We start from the raw sequence: 12,806 nt of genomic DNA on the forward strand, positions 1-12,806 counted from the left end.
AACCACTGCAGCCAAGAAGAGAGCCTGACGAGCCCAGTTGTAAGTAAGCTATTAAGACTCGACTGTACACCGTGTTCGTGTTTTCCTCCAAAAACAATAAGTTCGTTGGAGCAGCCTTTCAACGCCTCTCTCTGTCTCTCGCTAGCAAAGTTGACCCAGACAACAAAGTAAAGCTAGTTTTCGGCTACGAGCCGACACAGAACCCACCGTATTAGCCAGAGGTCCCTTTACTACGGTTCGGAGCCGCGGACCTTCAGTAACAGTAATAAATCACAGCAATAGTACATTCATGTAGTTGTAAACAGCATGATAATATATTAAGTAATCCAAAGTATTCAGAATACGTTACTCTCATTGAGTAACGTAACGGAATACATTTTGGGGCATGTTTCTGTAATCTGTAATGGAATACATTTTAAAAGTAACCTTCCCAACACTGCGTGTTGGTATATTTAGTTTGGCTTAACCCAAGTTTAGTGTATTTTAATTAGCAGGGATAGCAGGAAAAGCCTGCTCTGTTATTTGGCAGTAACACACTGTTCTTGGGCCACGAATGAAAAGCCAGAGGTGAGAAGAATCGCACAAGACCCCAGCACAGCAGAGCAGCGTTAGTGATAAAGGGATGTAGCAAAAAGCAGAGTTAGCTGGAGGTGGGTTGCAAAGCAGCCTGCAGACTATGGACAGGATAAAGCACTCTAAATAACAATTGGCATTTGTCTTCCTGCGCTTCCTTGTCATTTCAATACTGCCATTGTTCTAAGCATGCTGAAAAACGACACTCTGGGTGGCAACAACTCTGTGCCAGACAGAAAGTCTTGTGGGACAGTGACCTGATCTTGAAATATAGAAGGCGCTGCAATCAAGTCATCCTAAATTTAGACAACCATTGGTACTCCCACTCGTGTTTAGTACCTGGAGTAATTTTTCTACAATAAATAGTATAAAAGACATAAAACCGCATGCACTTCCACTGAATTCTGATGAATTAACGGAGACATCTGATGGAAAACTGTTGCAAATCTCTCCCATATTGCCACGTCTTACTCTAACAGTGTCCTCTGCTAGCCAGAACCTAACCATGAACTAGACCATAGACACCACAGTCTGCAGTCCTTAGTAGAGCTAGCTGAAGAACCACTAGGTGTAATTTATTGGCATTGTGCATATGAACCCATGACAAGGATAAAAAAGGCTGAGTTCTGGTTACTGAACATGACAAATGAGTATTTTGTATCTTTCCACTTTATGATGACAGTCATAAGCAGTAAATGAGGCAACTGACTGATATGTGTCATTTATCTCAGAGGAACACAAAGTGTATTTGTTAAAAAGATTAAATGAGTGTTTGTGCAAGCTTTGTTTGAAACTTGTCTTACTGGTAGTTACGAGGAAGTCTTACAATGACGCACATGCTAAGCAACCGCACAGTTATAAGTGCGATGGCCTACAGATGTGTTCTCGACTCTGTGAAGAGGATATCCTGATGAATACCTGGTGCAGCTGCCAAACCTTTACAGAAACACAACAGGTAGACTGCAGATGAGAACATGAGTGGGGAAACATTTGTGTTTCAGAGTGAACCTTCTTCTGGTGAGGCCACTATGTTGCACATGACGATGTTGAGATAGAGCCAAGAAGGAGACGTTCTCTCTGTATCCCTCTGATCCCTGCATTACTGTGCAACAGAGCCACTCCCCATTTCTTCATATTTTGCTGGGAAACCAACCACTTCCACTTTCCAACACTGCCAACCTCATTGCTGACATCACTGATCTAGTCCAGTCATGTCTGTTTGCTTGTTTATTTAGCCTATGACCAGCAGAGTCTACAGTTTCCATAAGCTGGAGATGGATTGTGCAGATGTGCAGGAGGCAATGTGTTCAAAGCACATGGGCAGGGATTAGTATGAGCTGCCTATTGTATGATTATTTCCCGTCGAACAGGAAACGTGGTTCCTGAGGTACTTCATGTTGCATGCTGAGCATACAGAAACACATGTGCACACAAACGCATCCAAAATAAAGGCTCTGTCCTTGGACATACATAGACTCATCATTCATACGCTATATCCATCATCATGTCCACACTATAAATGACAGAGATTCTTAACAGCTTCTGACAACTGCAGCTTTCTGCGACGCCCATGGCAATTAATCAGCCCAGACAATCTGCTCAGTCCTAACTCACTCAGCTCAACTCAGACATAAAGCCATCAGCATGCAACCTTGAACCTCTCCGAACACTATACAGCCAGCAGGAACACTGATAAGATACTGCATGTTCCCTGTGTGTGTGAATGTCTTTCATTTAGTGTGTTTCTCAGTTCTAACAGAACGGAAACCTCAGAGTTTGGCTCTGGTGCAAACAAGCAGACATTTATGTGGCTGAAAAACCCACTAGAGGCTGGTCCCCTAAAGGAAGTCAGTTCTTTAGCCAGTGAGCATGTCCTGGTTTAGTCCATTTTCTCACTTTGATAAAAACGGTAATTTAAAAATGAACCTACATGTTGTGTTCAATAAGACCTGAAACTAGGCACGGGGCACCCAATTCTAACTTTTCAAAACTGTCTCGAGCTTCCAAAGTGCAGATGATTTGGAATACTGCTCCAAGTGTGATTCCGAACACACAAGTCGTGTGCTCATGGCTAACTGAGGTTTTGAAAGGTAGCTTCTGCTTCCAGCCAGGTGCCAGGATTCCTATTTTTCCTGAACCAGACTCATTTGGACCGGGCCTTGTAATTACTGTTTTTCATGCTACTGGTTTTATTCATTACAAGTGGGCACACGCAAATATATAAAAGAATTCTTAGCTTGTTTAAATTTTTACTGACACATGGATGAAATGAAGAGAGAAAGAGAGAGCGGTGTACTCGTTTAACTTCATTTAATCCTCTCTGTGAATGGAGCAGAAAAACAAAACCTGCAGGAACATTCAGGTCTAACTTTATCTATTCTGCTTTAAACAGAGAAGTTTGCTATGTCATGCTAACCGATTGCCTGCATACTGGAAGAAGGAGTATTGATAGTGAAAAAAAGCGACACCCATTACATACAGGCAACCTATTTTTTAACAGTTGTCATGACAAATAATTTTTCTCCCCTTCTTTTATTCCCATTGGTTCAGGAGAAGGGAGAAAGGTTCATTATTACCAAAATTCACTGAGTTAAACTTCAGGCCCACGTTACTGCAGCCACAGCCGTACACTGTGCAAATGAAGTTAAGAGAAGTATTTTAATTATTTAAATATTACTTTCTGAATTAATTTATGACTGTGTAGAATAAAGATAATGACACAGCTTTTACACAGTCTATGGTACCTACACAGGTAGCTGTAGCTAATGAGTGTCTGCTAAGTCTTCAGGTCACTGAACAGGACCTGTTGGTGCTTTTTAAAGATTTTGTGGATGCAATAGTTTTTTTCTTCTTTTACCTCGAACGTCAGACACTCAGTGCTGTTGTTTACATTTTTGCTTTGCCAAGATGATCCTTGGATACTCATAAAAGTTGGCAGTGAGTAGATTAGTGTAGTCTGTGTACAGTTCTGGTCCTGATCCCTGATCTGACACGGTGACCTTCTTATCAGACTCAGACGTTGTGTAATCTGCTTTGAGTATTGGTGAGAAGGTGCAAACATCATTACATAAGTGATTGTTGTTACCATTCTCCTCCTGACAGCAGCAGGTTTTTATCATAATTTAATGGTGGTGGTGTTGTTCCAGATGGTTTCCACACTGCTAAAAAACAAAAACCGCTGCAAGAAATGTTTCTAACTACCATCAATCAGGTTTGTGTTTTTAGGCTTATTCTGCAATTTAGCAGTAATGCCAGTATTGGGTCTATGTTTAATATTACAACTGATGTTTCATATATTATTTACTTTTACACAGCAGCTTTGGCACTATAATATATACTATAATATAGCTGCTGTTATTCATAGAGGAGTCCAACCCACAAATTATACAGGGAGCTGTCAAGTAAAATGATAAACATTAACCTTTGACCTACACAGTGTGGGGATCTCAGCTGAGTTATAATATTTTATAGTGTGTGAGGGCATTTTTCCTGGGTTTGATTCCACTTGTCTGCCTTTTGGCATGAATCTTATTCTATGACCTTTGTGATCACAGGGTCTCAAATGAGAGATTTGTGACCAGCATGTTAGAAAGCACTCCCCACTGTCAATGACAGGGTGGGTTGGTTCCACTTGTGTTGGGCTAAGTGGGTCCTATATGCCAATACCCATAAGCCGAATCTTCTTTTCAAAGCTTGAAACCACCAACCTAGCTAACTGGTCACTCCCGACTGTTTTTCTTCTTTTTTTTTTTCCTCCTTTTCTCTTTTTTCTTTCTCTTTTGTTTTGCTTTGTTTTTCCCTTGTAAATTATGTTGATTAATGCCTGTAATCACCTTCATGAATTAATATTTTAGAAATAAAGAATTTTTAAAAAAAGAGTCTAAAATAAGTCTAAAATTGAATTAAAATAGGCAGAAATATTGGTAATTTTAGGATGTAAATTGATTCTTGATTTTGTTGTATTTTATACCATTATAGAAACTTTTTCTTTTCATGTTTATTGTTTAGGCTGTTACTATAAACCTGTGGACACAGTTTTCCTTTTTTCTGTGATCTTTGTAAAAATCAAAAGCATGTGTATTCAAAATATATAAAACATGATTGTGTGGCTTAAATCCAGATCTGATCTTTGACTTTTTCTTTATTAAACTGTTCAATATTGAAAAAAAGAAAAAAAGAAAAAAAAAAAAAGAAAGCACTCCCCACATTATCAGCTAAAGGGTGCACCTTGAACATGTTATAATTTCCCCCCACCCGGCGACACACCCTCTGAGGAACAAACTCTGGTAACTGCAGATTCTGTTCTGAGACATGTGAAGCCAGAGACACCAGCAACCATAGTCAAGTGTCTTCCAGGGGCCAGAGCAGCCAGAGTAACACATGGTTACGTCAGACAGAGGTCACTAAAATTAATGTTGAACTAGTGTGTAACTTTGCCAAAACAAAGTCGGACTCTAGTTTTCTCTGGTCCCCTCCCCAGTTGGAGCAGGAGTGACATGTTTAGCCGCATGTTCTCCTTAAATTGCTGTCTGAGTGGCGTCCAAAAAACCGACGTGCGCTTCATAGATAATTGGAAAACTTTCTGGGGAAACCTTTCACAGTTCTGGGTCATTTTGACCCAGCATTTTGAGTTCTCATGTTTTGGTTTGATTTTGTATTTTTGGTTATTTTCTTGATCTATTGTCAGGCGATGATGATGATGATGATTAGCATTATTTAACCAGCTTATTCTGGTTTAGGTTTAGTTCTGCCCGTGTTTCTTAGTCTGCGTCTTTGTGTATTGTTTCCTGTTTTATTTTGAAGGATTATGTCTTATGTCAGTGTGTCCAGCTTCGCTCCCCGTGTCTCGTTAGCCCTAATCTCTCCCAGCTGTGTCTCCCTCCTGTTTTCCATTCCCTGATTACTCCCCTGTGTATATTAGCCCTGTGGTTGCCTTTGCTCAGTGTCGCGTTGTACACTCAGATCCTGCCTGTGTGTTTCTGTTTCCGGTTTTTTAAATTGAAATCCTGTCTCCACAAGTCCTGCATTTGGATCCTCACCTCCGCCTGCCCGCACACAGAGCCCTGACAGAACGACGTGACCATAACACGGATCCAGCGGACTCTGCTCACCTCGAGGGAGAGGTGGATCTTGCTCGCATCATCGGACTGATGAGTCACATTATCCACGCCTCAGATTTGCGGACATTCTCAGTTGGGCTGAGTGCAATAGAAGCCATATTTGACAAAAATCCTCACCTGCTCTCTATAGCCTCGGAGTCCAGCCGTTCGCTGACCCAGGCTAAGGAGGCAGTCAAAGCAGAGCTGGCCCAAGTCACCCTCATCTCCCCATCCACACCGCCTCAGTCACAGCGAGCAAGCCCTCTCACGCCGCTGCAGCAGACGGAGCTCTCCTCAGTACCGCTGCTGCAACTGCAGTCGCAGCATCGGACTCCTTCCTCCCTCACGTCTGCTTCCGACCACCCGTCACCTGCCTCATGTTTGGCAGGAATGTGGTCGGAGGATGAGGGGCCGGTCACCGTTGCTCCGATACCTTCTGTTTCCTTTGCCGCTCCCATTTCCAGGAGAAAGTGGCGTTCTCATCATTGCCACCCCTGACCGCAGCTGGAGTCCAGTTCCTGCTCCAAACGGCCGGACGTGGTGAGTGAACAGGACAGTTTTCACCAAGCTTCTTCCAAGCCAGGAATTTTAAGCTCAGAGCCAGTAAATCCAGAGTCAGTTAACTCTGTGACTGTTAACTTCACATTGGTAACAGTAGAAACCGATGATCCTACGATGGCTGACTCTGAGGTTGCTTTTTGGGACTCTGAGCTTTCTAATGATCCATTCTTTGTTTCTTCCAAGTTTGAGATAATTCAGGAGTCAGATGATCTTATTTCACCAGAGTTGAAAGAAGTTTTTTGTTCTGTAACTGAGCGTGGGGTTTCTGGATGTAATTCTGGATTAGTTAATTGTACAAGGTTAGCTTCGGTGATACAAAACAATAGCATGATTTCTGATGCAGGTAACATGTGTGAGTCAGTCAGGGAATGTTTTGATTTGGACAACAGTAGACTCACTCAGGATATTAAAGATGCTGCTCTAAATGTAACGGAGCGAAGGTGATGTTTTTCACAGTGTTTGTTTAAAGGAGGGAAACCTTCCTCCAAACGGACAGAGCAGTGGAGCCGCCAAGGGAAAGCACACGAATTAAAAACTGTATAATTAAAAGATAATTTATTATATTTAAATAGTTAAAAATTTAAAATGAATTAAAACAACCCTGGCCAGGGGACAACACAATAAAAACCAATAAAACACAACATTAAAAGTCCAGTGGCGTCCGCCACGGTATAAGAGTCACTAAGAATTAAAAATCCAGTGGAACGGTGCAGGAGGGGAACCCGGCGGCGTCCTCGCCTTCCTCCCCACGTTCTGCGCTAAAGGAAGGGAGGCAGCGGCAGTTACTACTCTTTTAGGCAGCTTTCATTCATTAAAAGGGGAAAGTCAAGACTTACCCCGGGTGGGCAGAGCTCTTAACTCTGCCCCCGCTTCTTTGTAACCGCCAATCGGCACCGGCCCATCTCGTCACCTCCAATTCCCTGCAGACGCGTACTCTGGCCTCCTGTTGCTGCAGCAGTCGGACCGCTCGCTCCGCGTCTCTGGTTGCCGGCGCTGTATCCTCTCTCGAACGCCAAGCTCCACCAGCCCCCCCGGGCTTGCAGGCGCCGCCGCCTGACACCACTCACTCCTGCCCGTCTCTCAAGCCTCCTTTCCAAGCCTCTTCCTCAAGCCTTCCTCAGGTCTGCCAGGCCCTCTTATTGGCCTCTGGGACCTCCCAGGTGTGATCAGGTTTATAATCAGGTAGGGGCGGAGTCTTTCCAGGACAAGTCACCAAATAAATACCATAAAAACATGCAGTAAAACTCATAAAAATAAACCAGTGTACAACATTAAAATATCAAAAAGGTAAAACACAGCAAAACATGCATAGTAAAAAACCCTAGAAAACTTGTCCCTTTCCACCCCGTGACATAAAGACAATTTCTCCAACTGCTGAACTAAACATGGACAGTTCAATTTTCCAGCGAAATTCCATCTATGCTGTTCAGACTACACCTCATGACACTGTTGTTGGTGTTACTTCACCCATGTGTTACGTGGCTCACCAAGCAGTTCATTCTGAGGCTGCCTGTGAAAAACCTCATGTTTCCATAACCTCTCCTGAGTTAAAAATCACAGCCCAGAGTATGTCTAGTCAAAGACTGTTTGTGTTACTTGTTGTGAACTCTTCAGGTGCATTCTGTGACTGTCCAGGTTAAGACCAACAAGGTGTCATCTGCTGTTAACAAGCTGGCAAAGGAACTTGATTTGAGCACTGCAGAGTTGGTTGCTCAAGTTTTAGTTCCCTCGATCTTGTCTGTATAACTGTGCGCCATGCTTTTCAGCCAGTAGTCCTGGAAACTGTGGGTGTAACTTCCCAGGCTGCATTTTGTAAGACTGTGTTTAATGTTGCTAGACACCCAGTTTATTCATACACTGCTTGTGTGAATTCTCCAGTGCCTGTGAATGCTCCTGAACTCACCTTTCCTAACACTGCTAATGCTTACCTGGATGACTTAAAAATAGCCTGCCATAAGTCTCTGTTTCCAAAAACCACACCGGGTACCATAAACCTGGTTTTTCCCATAACTGTTACTGCTCCTATGCTCTGCTCTCCGCCTCCCGTTCCTGTTCCCAGGGCAGCTTGGGCCCGGCTTTTTCCCTTGCACCCATACCAGCTCCTCGAGTGGGGGTGGCTGAGGTCCAGCTGGTCCCTGCTTCAGTTCCCAGGCTAACTGAGGCTCCGTTCATCCCTGCACCCGTACCCGCTCCTTGGGTAGGGATGGTGGGCACCCAGTCTCTGCCAATGCCTGCTCCGGCTCCCCGGGTGAGGGCAACCGTGACCCTGCCGACTCCTGCACCTGTTTCGGTTCCTCGGGTGGAAGCAGCAGAGGCCCAGCTAGCTCCTGCACCCACACTGGCTCCCAGACTGAAGGCAGCCAGAGCCCAGCTTGTCCTTGTACCCATATCTGTTCCTTGGGAGGGGATGGCTGGTGTTTAGCCAAGCCCAGTACCCGTACTTGTTCCTGTTCCCCGGAGGAGAGCTGCTGAGAGTCGGTTGCCTGCTCAGTCGCAAGTTCAACAACCATCATCACAACCACCACTACAACTTCTGTTTCAGTCAGCTGCCCAGCCGGAAGCTCAGCATTTAGTGCAACTATCCATTCAGCTACACTGGTCCTGCATCAGCTCCTGCTGGAAGCTCTAAAGAGCCAAGCCAGCAGTCCGCGGCTCCCATGCCACTGTCTGTCTCTGCTGGCAGTTCAAGAGAACTGTTTCAGGTGTCTGCCTCTGCTGGAGGGTCCGAGGGGCCCGTCCAGTCGTCTTCTGTTTTAGCTGGTCCCGCCGTTGCCACGCCGCCCTCTGATCCAGCTCGGCCTGTACCAGCTCGCCTTTGCCGGCCACTTTCCAGGCCTCTAGTTGGACGTCATGGCCATCGAGGGCGGCCTCCTAAATGAGTTCGTCGCCATGGCCGGCCTCTGGACCTGTTCTGTCGCCACTGCTGTCCGCACAGCCGGCCCCCTGAACTGACCTCCAGGTTGACTCCCTGAACTTTTGATTTGTGGACTCGTGATGGATCTTGTTTTGTGTTGAACTGTTTTCTTGTGTTTTTGGACTGATCTGGACTCATGCTCCTTGTTTTTTGTTTCTGTAAACTGAACGGCTCTGCCTTCCATTCTATGGGATCTCAATTTGTTCATGTAAATGGAGAGTCCTCTTCACACACTAAGGTTAATCATGGAGTTCCACAGGGTTCAGTGCTAGGACCAATTCTGTTTACATTATACATGCTTCCATTAGGCAGTATCATCAGAATGCATAGCATACATTTTTACTGCTGTGCAGATGACACCCAGCTCTATCTATGAAACCAGATAACAACAATTAGTTAAACTGCAGGAATGTCTTAAAGACATAAAGACCTGGATGGCCTCTAACTTTCAGATGAAACTGAGGTTATTGTACTCGGCCCTGAAAATCTTAGAAATATGGTATCTAAGCAGATTCTTACTCTGGATGGCATTACCTTGGCCTCCAGTAACACTGTGAGGAACCTTGGAGTCATTTTGGACCAGGATATGTCCTTCAACGCACATATTAAACAAATATGTAAGACTGCTTTCTTCCATTTGTGCAACATCTCTAAAATTAGAAATATCCTGTCTCAGAGTGACGCCGAAAAACTAGTTCATGCATTTATTACTTCCAGGCTGGACGACTGTAATTCATTATTATCAGCAAGTCCTAAAAATTCCCTGAAAAGCCTTCAGCTAATCCAAAATGCTGCAGCAAGAGTCCTGACAGGGACTAGAAAGAGAGCCTGATTGTGCTCCGGTAGTTTTCTTCCTGTTAAAAGGGAGTTTTTCCTTCCCACTGTTGCCAAAGCGCTTCCTCATATGATTGTTGGGGCTTTCTGTTTTTTCTTTGTATTATTGTAGGGTCTTTATCTTAAAATATTAAGTGCTTTGAGGCAACTGTTGCTGTGATGGCCTGACCTATATAAATAAATATTTATTTGTTTTGTTACAGCAAAAGTGCAAAGTTATGTAGCAGAAATGAGAAACACTGGAATGCAATAAAATAAAATACTATATACAATAGAATAAAATAGAATAATATATGCAATAGAATAAAATAGAATACAAATGCTATATACAACTGAATAAGAAAGTACAAAAGTACAACTTTTGTCAGAAAAAGAATTGCACATATAGCAGTTTTATTGCACGTGTGTGTGTTTGCTGCAAAAGTCTTTGTTGTGGAGTCTGACAGCAGTGGGGAGGAAAGACCTGCGAAATCTCTCCGTCCCACACCGTGGGTGCCGCAACCTGCCACTGAAGGAGCTGCTCAGTGCTGTCAGAGTCTCATGCATGGGGTGGGAGATGTTGTCCAACAGGGATGACAGCTTAGCCACCATTCTCCTGTCACTCACCACCTCCACTGGGTCCAGAGAGCATCCTAGAACAGAGCTGGCCCTTTGGATCAGCCTGTTCAGGCTAATTAATTGTTAACTGTTAACTGTTAATAAACATTCAAAGGAATAAAACATATAACCCAGTAACTGACCAGTTTTTGATAAATGTAACATTGTTTCTGATCATTATTGGTATATTGTCGGCCTGATTGTTACAACAGACAGCATGGCAGCACTTTTACTGTTTTTCAAATCTATGCTTGTGCTTCTGTGTGATTTTCTTTTTGCATCTAGATTTGCATTTGTGTCATAAGCCAGCCAGTCTCAGATCCGTCCGTTCATACATTCGTTCATTATTTATGGTCAAACCATATCAAACTTGGCCTCTGTGGAGAGAAGATGCTTGTAATCCCAGTACATTATACAAGGACAGTGGTTGCTAGTAACAACTCTTTGTTTGCCCCTAATAATAAAGTAACTTCTGACCCAAACCAGCTTTGGTTTCTTATACAGTTTTTATGAGCAGCTGTTAAGAGTCGGGTCGTATGGGAATAGTTATCACCTCGCTCACCTCACAGCTATTTTTGCTCTCAATAACTCCTCCTCCTAAAGTAACGCACACAAACACAAAGATGTACATCGCAATGTTGCCCGCTTTACACCTATGAGGTGCACATCTTTACCACTGTATCAGCTCTCCATCTTTTATAATCCTTGTCAACTGCAAAACATGGTCCACAACTTCTTGTATGTGCAGTTTTTTTAAATACATCAGCGAAATCTGTTCAGCAGGGGTGCACCAAGACTGAAATTCCACATGAAAACCAGCTAATCCAGTTTAACACAAAGCCACGATGTGGGTGGTGTGGGGTATAGAATAGAGTGCCAACTGCTGCCTGTTTGGAGTACCGAACACAGACCCCTGCAGAAGAACACAACGATGTGCATTAGCATTATTTTATGTATCATGACTATTTGTTGAATGCACGTGGTCAGTCTCACACTTGCTGCATTTCACTCTGTACCATTTTGTGTGCAGTACATTGGTTTTGGGCCACTTACTGAGCATATGAAAAGAAAATCATGAGGTTAAAACCTTTTGCCTACATTACAACATTACTGTAGCTCTTTTTACTACATGTACACAAATTCAGCTCTATTAACTCATATTTATGTCCCCTGGCAGAAAAAGTGCATAACTTGAGACTACATAAAAACCTAGCACCGCCCACTGAAACCAACCCAGCAGCTTTCTGGGCCCATTTAGTCTGCATATTGTCTGAGTAAGGTCCAATTTACAGCGGTTTTGTGTTGAAATCTACTTTTCTTTTGTGGTTTCAGGAGAAGAGCATATAAGCACAAAGACAAAGAAAAATCAAAATAGATGCTGCATACATTTCAGCAGACTTGAGATTGCTATCTCTATGGTTAAAATTGTATATCTGCCCCATCTGTGTAGGTGAAGTGTGGCTGGAGAAAAAGAAAGGAAAAAGGAGACGATTAAAGGTAGAGTAGGAGATGTTAAAGGACATTAAAGAAGAGTAGTTAACACATACATGCACACTTAAAGCTAAGATAAAATACTAGAGTAGCTTAGCACTAAAAGCGTACTCCTTAACCCAAAGCTTTAGAGACAAGCATTTTTTAAAGCGATTACACAGACTTCAGAGGGGTAGGAGTATTTGTTTTTCCTTTTGGTGTTCTATACAGACAAACAGCGTGCAAATGTCTTGTCTTGAAAGTCTTGAAAGTCAGCAGACCAAAACAACCACAACAAGAAAAAAAACTTAAAAGGATCAGGCCGAGGTCATCATCAATGATTAGACCTCGGAGGGTTCGTGGAAGAAGAAACCGATTCATAGTGAATAAAAATCTTGGTGTTAAAACTGAACCAAATGAGTTGGTTATGTTATGTCTGCACTTTGGTATCAAACTTCTATTTAACTTTCAGGTCATGCAGATCTGCTGCAGCATTCGAACACCAACAGATTTCTAATAAAGCCGAGTCTGTCAGGTAAAAGGATGGTCCTGTGTACCATCACTCACAGCTGCTCAGGGATCCTCCTTCACCCGTATCCCTCGGAGTTCATGGTGAAAGATTAAATCGATTTCTAGGTCAACAAATAAAGCATATATGATGCATGATCCTCACAGAGCTCCTGACCTTATAAAATAAATTTATCTATTATAAAACGAATATGAGAAATAAAAAAGAGGAGTACTAGATATAAATATCT

This window comes from Neolamprologus brichardi, chromosome 5 (assembly GCF_056152115.1).
Source record: "Neolamprologus brichardi isolate AB-2024 chromosome 5, ASM5615211v1, whole genome shotgun sequence".
Lineage (NCBI taxonomy): Eukaryota > Metazoa > Chordata > Actinopteri > Cichliformes > Cichlidae > Neolamprologus > Neolamprologus brichardi.